Source organism: Papaver somniferum, chromosome 10, assembly GCF_003573695.1.
Source record: "Papaver somniferum cultivar HN1 chromosome 10, ASM357369v1, whole genome shotgun sequence".
NCBI lineage: Eukaryota > Viridiplantae > Streptophyta > Magnoliopsida > Ranunculales > Papaveraceae > Papaver > Papaver somniferum.
The window spans coordinates 105,352,464-105,360,969 of NC_039367.1; the positions used below are offsets into that span (position 1 = coordinate 105,352,464).

The 8,506-nt window shown below is 34.9% G+C and overlaps 2 non-coding genes across 2 annotated transcripts; both read left to right on the forward strand.

The window, feature by feature from the left end:
- Positions 1-3,133: 3,133 nt before the first annotated feature.
- Positions 3,134-3,208, forward strand: LOC113319879. The gene has a single exon (XR_003345855.1). It is a non-coding gene; the product is annotated as a small nucleolar RNA snoR35 (small nucleolar RNA).
- Positions 3,209-3,867: 659 nt separating this feature from the next.
- Positions 3,868-3,946, forward strand: LOC113319878. Its single transcript, XR_003345854.1, has one exon. It is a non-coding gene; the product is annotated as a small nucleolar RNA snoR35 (small nucleolar RNA).
- The last annotated feature ends 4,560 nt before the right edge of the window (positions 3,947-8,506 follow it).

Consider the following 8,506-nt stretch of genomic DNA (forward strand, 5'->3'; position numbering starts at 1 on the left):
ACAACACAACAGCGTCGCAGAACAATTTCATAAGTGACATAATAAACGACGTCAGCTAAAATCATGAGAAAAATGTAATGATTCTGCAAAAACAAGAGAGTTTGCGAGATTAACATTTTTAAGGTTGCGAGAATGTCGCAAGACATATCCGAAAATAAAGGACAGATTAGCTGTCATCCACTAGGTATTTCCCTATAAATAGTCGTTCAATTGTAAAGGAAAGGGAGAGATCTTTTTTGAGTAAGAAACAAGTAAATAGGAGAGAGAAAATCTAGAGCAGTGGTTATTCTTGATTCCTTTATCTTTTCTTGTAAGATTGTTCAAAGATTCATCAATAAAATTAAGATTGTTAATCTAAAAATGAGTTGAGTGTTAATAAAATCATATGAGGGGTGTAGTGTAGGATTTCCTGCAACTACAATTAGTGGAGACTACCTATTTTGATATCAACAGAGGCACCAAACCTTAAATTCTTTGTAGCTGACCAAAAATATTTGTTTTGAGTGTGTGTCACCGTACGTTAATTCCGGGTAGAATGGTGAGCTACCCAACTTCACACTATTTTCAGCAATATTTTTGATCTCTTGAGTATTAATTTTGTCAATCATGAGGGTGACGTCTATAGATGAAAACCACCTTCTTGTAGTTTAATTTGTAGTTAGCACCATTTTTTGTCTCTCTCGCCAACAACAGATCCATAGAAACACACCATCATCATCAACAAGCGGAGCGACATCAAAATCTACAAGGAAATTTGAAGACGTTTAAGGTTTACAAGCAACAGTGCAAGGAAGAGCAAATTTCATATCCAAATAAAACAACATACAATGAGCATATTTTTATATACATGTTGAAGACTTACAAATATGGACCAGAATTCTATATCCAAGTTGAAGACTAAGTACAAGTGCGAAGATTTTAAAAGATGGGAGTCATTGAAGTTTATGATACGACGAGAATACAAGTTATGAAGATCAAAGGGGTAAAGTCCTTTCATGGCCATGTAGATTTTAATTCTTTTATTTTTTTCTAGTTGCAATCTTTTTGTTAAAAAAAAAGAAAAAAAAAGAGAGATTTGCATTTAGGTTGTTATTTATTCAATAAGGTCATGAGGAAGATAAATATATAAGGAAGTTGCAAGCAACAAGGAAATTGAAGATAAAAGAGTTACAAATTGTCAGAGTTCTACGAAGTTCAAGAGTTTATCATCAATAGTTGAAGTCGAAGACGAAGACCAAGAAGATGAAGAAGACGAGTCGAAGACGTTTCAATTGGATGCTATGAGAGTGGTGTTATTAATGCCGATCGGATGTGAAGGTGAGTGAGTACTCACATCCTTGCTATAGTGGTTGATTTCCTTTCTTAGAATCATCAGAAAAATATCTTTATTTTCCACGATCTTGTGGGATCTCTAGAAATAATTTAGAAGGTTTCCTTCCCACCATTCAACATGTGCAGTACTTCTCTCTTCATTCTTACCTGCACACATGTGAGACCGATAAAAAAGCTGTCTTTTTAAGTGTAATTATCATAAAATCCTTCTAAGTGGGGCAGAAGTCGAGGCAAAATGCTTATTGGTCGCTCTCAAACATGCATTCTCTCATTATGGCATAGGTTGACCGGTCACACTTTCTTCAATTAATCACATTTTACATGTTAATTCACTACACCATTTTTAGTGATTAGCAACGACATAGTTCAGTTGCAAAGTGTGGTTACAACAGAGATGAACTGTTACGAAAGTCGATGCTGCAACATTTCGCAACGGCTCATAAGCAGTTGCGAATTTCTGGTCACAACAGTTCCTAACTGTTGCAACGTAGATATTTCCCGACAGTTTGAAGCTGTTGCGAATTAGGAGGTCGCAACAGTTCTGAACAGTTACGAAAATGAAACTTAGCAAAAGCTTTCAGCAATTGCAATTGCGAATATTTTGCAACATAAAAAAAAATAGTGATTTTGACCGGTCAAAATCTGTTCTATATTAGAGTTCCCTGTAGCAAAATCAAGTTACCCATGTTAAAATATGGGTTCCCTGCATTCTGAATCAGGTTTTTGATCCAACAAAACTGTCAAAAACATATTCTTTCTTAGAGTAAATTCACCGTGACATTTGATGATTAACTCCATATACACAAACGTAAATTACAAAAGTATAACTAGAAATAAGTTCTAAGGACATACTAAAATGAAGAACCTTGAACTTAAGGAGAACATGGTAATCATTAGTTGATAAAGCATCCATGCTCGAAGACTTTTGCTCCTCTCTTCCAACACCTACACTTGAAAAATACTAAATTCTGCCCTCATGAAAATGCATAAACCCAAAACGACAATAAACTCAATGATTCACTCCAAGATAATAAACGAATCATATTACCGCTATGTATGATAATTCTAGTTCTCAACGCAAATTTAATATGGGAAAACCTTACATAGTTATGACTTACATTACTTGTAGTTCCAACACCTGCTAGGACAATCCCCACCCAATCAATAGCATTCATGACCTCCTTTAGATACAAATAGGAAAAGATACAAGGTATGACAAGTCCGCACTCGGAAACTGGTTGAATAATAGAAACCTGTAAAAAGTGCACAAAAAGGATAATCAAGATATATTACTCATCCAACCGAACGACTCAAAAAAACCACTGAGGATTAACTTCTTTGGTGGTGTTCCAGGTATTGACTTCTTGTTGGCGAATCCAATTTTCATTCTCTTGTCTCAGGAGGCCTTCCAGCACATTAAAAAAGATGGAGAAGATCCAAATACTTGCCATGGATATCACCGGTCAATTCAAAAAAATGAGAATTGTCATTCACTATCCCCCTCAATGGAAAACCAATTCATTAATAAAGAATCAGAGGTAGTTGAACAATAATTAAATGATACGCCCCAATTATTTCCATTTCTAATCTAGATATTGCAAAATCTGGCTGTTACATCCAAAGTAATCTATGTTTAAGGAAACAATGGATTGCGTCATTCAAATTTTCTAATCACATAGCAGTACTTAAGCTATGACCCTATAACAACATTAGAAATTTACCTACTTCAGAGAATCACATTTCCTATTATGTACCCAAAAGTCTCTAAATTATACAATTCATTTATGGATACAATTACTTACAACATGATGATAAACTGGGCCACTGAGATTGAGAAGAAAAGGATACTAAAATGGTCACCCTGTGGTATCTGGAAGATTTGAATTTGAATCGTTGAGAGCAGACTACAACCCCAAATCCGTATGTACTAAGTAGTCAACTTAAATACGTTCAAAAAATCAGGGGGGGTCATTTTACCTGGTGAGCTCGCAAATTAGGTCAAGGTCACGGTCTTGAAGAAATTCAGTTACCCGAACATACAGGAAACACCTCTATGATGTGTTCACCTCGGTCAACATAGTCACCCAGGATAAGTAGTTTATCTCAGGAGGCTTTCCAGCACATTAAAAAGGACGGAAAAGATCCGAATACTTGCCATGAATATCACCTGGAAATTCAGAAAAATGAAAACTATCCTTCACTATCCCCCTCAATGGAAAACCAATTCATTTATAAAGAATCATAGGAAGTTGAACAACACTTAAATAATACGCCCAATAATTTCCAGTTCTAATCTACATATTACAAAATCGGGCTGCTACATCCAAAGTAATCTACGTTTAGGGAAATAATGGAATGCGTCATTTAAGCTTGCAACCCCAAGTAAGCAATCACATAGCATTACTTAAGCTATGACCCTATAGCAACATTAGAAATTTACCTACTTCAGAGAATCACATTGCCTATTATGTACCCAAAAAGTCTTTAAATTATACAATTCATTTATGGATACAATTAGAAGACTACAATTACTCACAGCATGATGATAAATTGGGCCACTGAAGCAGATTGAGAAGAAAAAGATGTTGAAATGGTCGCCCTGTGGTATCAAAAGTGTTCCTATTCTTATATAATCAAATACTGAGTTGCCCAAAAATTCCTGTCAAAACTTGATAAAACAAACAAGAACTCTAACCAGGAATTCAAAAAAAAAAATCAAAACTCGACAGATGGCTTCGAAACAATAGCTTGATAGTCGGCATCAAATTTAATTTCAAAATCAGCAATCTTATCCTGATCTATTTTTTGAAATTTCATTTATACAGTCAATATATATCAAATAAACAAACAAACCAATGGAGACAAATCTTATTTAACAATTGAATAAAGAAGAAATTATTTAAAGATAAACATTATTTAAAAAAAATTACAGCAAAAAGTTATTTTTTGCCCTACCTTTTGGTAGAAATCCTTTTGATCGTTTTCCAAACAGTAAATGAATGAAACTGTTTGGTAACCACTCTATTCAATCTTTAAGAAAAGATATGTTGAGTCGTTGACAAAGGCTCTTATGTTTAATCTAATAAACTCCTTTGTCTAGCTAGATCAATCCGAAACTTAATTACCGAAATAATCAATTCCCGGATTTGCAATCAAACAATATATAACTCAAAGAGAATCTATAAAGTGATGCCGATCTTATCAACTAGGTAATCTATAAAGTGATGCCGATCTTATCAACTAGGTGCAGCAGGATATGGTTTTGTGTGCAGAGATAAAATGTGAGGTTGTATATATGCTGAAGCTACTGGCCTGGGAATTGCAACTAATTACATTGCAGAATTAATGGCTATTACAGGCGCAGCTGAATGGGCTATACAGAACAACAAGCTTGATATATGTATTAACTCTGATTCTAAAGCAGCAGTGAGTGCATACATGTCAGGAAGACTGCCTTGGTTCATGCAGGTAAGATGGAAGAGATTAAAGGAACTATTGAATAATATCAAACTTGTACATAGCTTGAGAGAAGTAAATTTCTCTGCTGACTCCATGGCAAAGAAGGGTGCAGGATTGGTGACACGGGGAAAGATCATTTTCAATTCAAAATCAAGTTTCATCCCAGTTTTGGAATCACCTGAGCAAATTTACTATAGGTTTTGCTAAAAGTTTCTTTCTTATGTTTTTACAGTTGGGCTTTAGGAGTTGAGTTTGCCTTATTTTTTCTTTTGAGTTTTCCATTTTATTGGGCCTTGGTGGCTATTTTTGTTGTAAACTCTTTAGTTTGGTTGTATTTGACCATAATGAGTAATAAAATGGTTTTTATCGAGCAAAAAAAAAAAGTCTATCAAAGATAAACAAGATCTAGTTGGATCCCATCCGGTCAAGATGTGTGCACAAAATTCACAAGATACGAAAACTAATTAGATAAATCTTCTTCGTCTTCAAATCTTCGATTATCTTTAAAGTACCTGCACACAAAAACTTGAATCCTCTTGTAATCAATCAGGCACAAAACGGAGTCTGTTAACAATTGATAAGTGCATAATTCATATATATTTAGTGTCAATTCCGAGCTAGTAATTGCTTGTATTCTTGCAAATTATTGTATATTATGTTTGTTTTTCATTAGGTGAATCATCCAAAAGAAGTGAATTGGCACTTAATTGTGTAATAAAATAAGTTAGATATAATAGGAAAAGGGCCAAAGACCAAGTGGAACTCGTTCATATCTAGGATTCTTGCTATCACCCTGAAGAGGACGAATATACGAAGCCAACAGCGAAAGATTGAGTCTTTCCAATGTCGTATGAAGAAGATACAAGCATTTGAAGCAAGTCGAAGTTGTAGAAAAGTAAGGACGCACAAAAATATTAAAGGCACCCGAGTTTCCACCCAAGGCAGCCACATTTCAGAAAAGAAAGTGTTAAACACATCATGTAGTTTTACTCAGGGCACCACCATCTCCCTCTTTTGATTATCATCACCGGCTACATGGAAGTAATGTTGCTGCGAATGATTTACAAGGGCTATAAGAAGAAGGGGATCTTGTAATTAATGGCAGTAAATGGTGATGGCAGGGAAGTCTTGGAGTTGTGGTTAGATAGATGCGTTGGAGAAGAAAACAGAGAAGGTGGTTTTCGGTGATTGGGGAAGATTTGGAGCTCATGGTAATAATTCAGTGAAAACTTCCATTGATGATTGGCAGAGAATGATGATGGGAGTGATGTGATGTGACAGAGATGGTCACAGAGATTATCAACGACTGTCTCTGATGTTGATGGGTATGTTGTGGAGAATGAATAACTCGAGTTTGGAGATTGGAAGTTACATGAAGATGATGATATTGTGGTTGATGGTGACTGATTTGTCAGTTAGATGAGGATAGCATGGTACAATTGAGCCGTGAATATATAGGAGCTAGGAATGAACCGAGTGTTGGAATTGCAACAATGAATTACTGAAAAATGATGTTAAAATTAAATTTCTGAAATGAAATAAAACACTCAAATATTTAACAACACACTAAGGACATAGTCATTTGATCATCAAGTTGTCCTTAACACGATAATTCACCAGTACGCCTCAAAAATGAATGATTCTAATACACTGTGGTGAAGTCGTATCCAGGATAAAACTGCTCGTTGCAAGTACTATAAACACTACAACACTTGCCCATTTACAAACTCAACAACAAAGCTCAGAAATATAAAAACCACACATAGGGAGAAAGAATAAAAGAAGAAGGATGGTATCTTCTTCTTGACACTTTTAGGAATGAATAAATCCCTTTGCTTTTATAGGCAGTGAAAATGAATTTGACATAAATTGTATTTGGTAACTTACCTCATTAAACATAAAACCATTTAAGGAATTAAAACTTTGTTTTAATTTTAATAAAAACTATAAGAATTAAAACCTTGTTTTAATTTTAATTTTAATTTTAATAAAAACAGTAGGAATTAAAGTCTTGTTTTAATTTTTCCGTGTAGGAATTAAAAACGTGTTTTAATTTTAATCATGGTTGACTTTCACATGTGCATACAATCACTAGGCATGGCAAGTGTGTCATGCCTACCCATATTTCATTCACTTATAAAAAAATGAGCAAGCATCCTTAAACCTTTAGGTCATATATCAATCCTAGCCAAGACCAAAAAACTAAAACACATTAAAAAGACTCATTTTTTTTCCAACAATCCCCCACATGAATGAAATAACGATAAAAAATCAGAAATCGGAAAGCGAGAAATACCACTATAGGCAAGAGGTGTCTATGAGGTCTTGAAACTTTGCTGAGTGAGAAATTTTCGGAACTACTTGATTGACAGTGAACACGATGTCTTGAACTACTATAGTTTGGTGTAATTCGCGATAATATCCACGTGTGATATATCTTTAGGTGCTGTCAAGTTCGTGCCGTTGTGTCCATTTTGGCCCTGGACATATCCTGTTTCTCAGAATTCTCTAGTCTGCTCCATTCTCATAGGAAGCGACCCACTTCCTCATTCAGATAGGTGAGTTTCATGAAGAGTGTTTATTTCTACACCCCACTTTAATATTAAATCGAAACTATATAACTCATTATGATTTATTAACATGTCATCCTCCACATGCAATCACACTGTCACATCTACACCATAGGGAAGGGACAGAGAATGAATTTCTCTGATAGTGTTTACCTTTACCCAACACAAATTAGTTGTCTCATTCAAAACCTTGATCTTGGCATCTCCAGTCATTAAGGTTGAGTATCTTTCTGTAGATGGGGAAAAACGATTCGTTGGTTTTTTAGGAAGGTGAAGAGACGACGGTTCGGGAGAGACTCCTCAACCGAGTGTTATAGTATTTTAATGCGGTAAATAAGAATTCGTTGCTCGGACTTGAATAGATTTAAAAACAAAAATATATACAAAATTGTCACAGGATCAAGAGATACTAGGACTCAGGATTTCACCAATTCTTATACTCATGCGATTCATGTATTTATTCTAAACAGTTATAGCTTCTAAACATCGACTCTTTATTTGCCAAAATATATTTTAAAAATATTAAGTGTAAATCTTAAGCATGGCCTATCAAAAGGATTAGTCCCAAGCATAAACCATCAAATGAAATCACAAATAATTAAGAAAAATCATAATTCAATTCATAATAATGCAAATAGTCATAAAAGAATTAAATAAAAAATTATTCATGCATAAAGATTGGTTTCCTCCATCATCCCAGTATTGGGGTTTAGCTATTCATATCAATCACACACTCAACATATTAATTCAAAGCTCAAAGTGTGATTAAAAGAGTCAAAAGTTATAAAATATTATTTCTGAGACTCACAAAACACGTCCAGAAAAGAACGACAACAGAAAACTGCAGCGAACTGCGACACCTCTCTTCTGCTGTTGAGCTGCTGAAAATAAGACTGTTCTGGAGCTGCTGAAAATAAGACTGTCCTGGAGAGGCTGTTCTTCGTGTTCTTGAAGCTTTTTAATGGCAGCAGCAGCAACAGGTGAACATTGCTGCTACTCCTTCTTCTTCGCTCCTCCTGGCTCTGGATCGACCCCAAACTCTTGATAAAACTTCTATGACTCAAAGGAAACTCTTTTATACCCAGCAACAACTCATTAACTGCCCAAAACTCTTCACAGTAATTCGACAATATTTTTCTCAATAT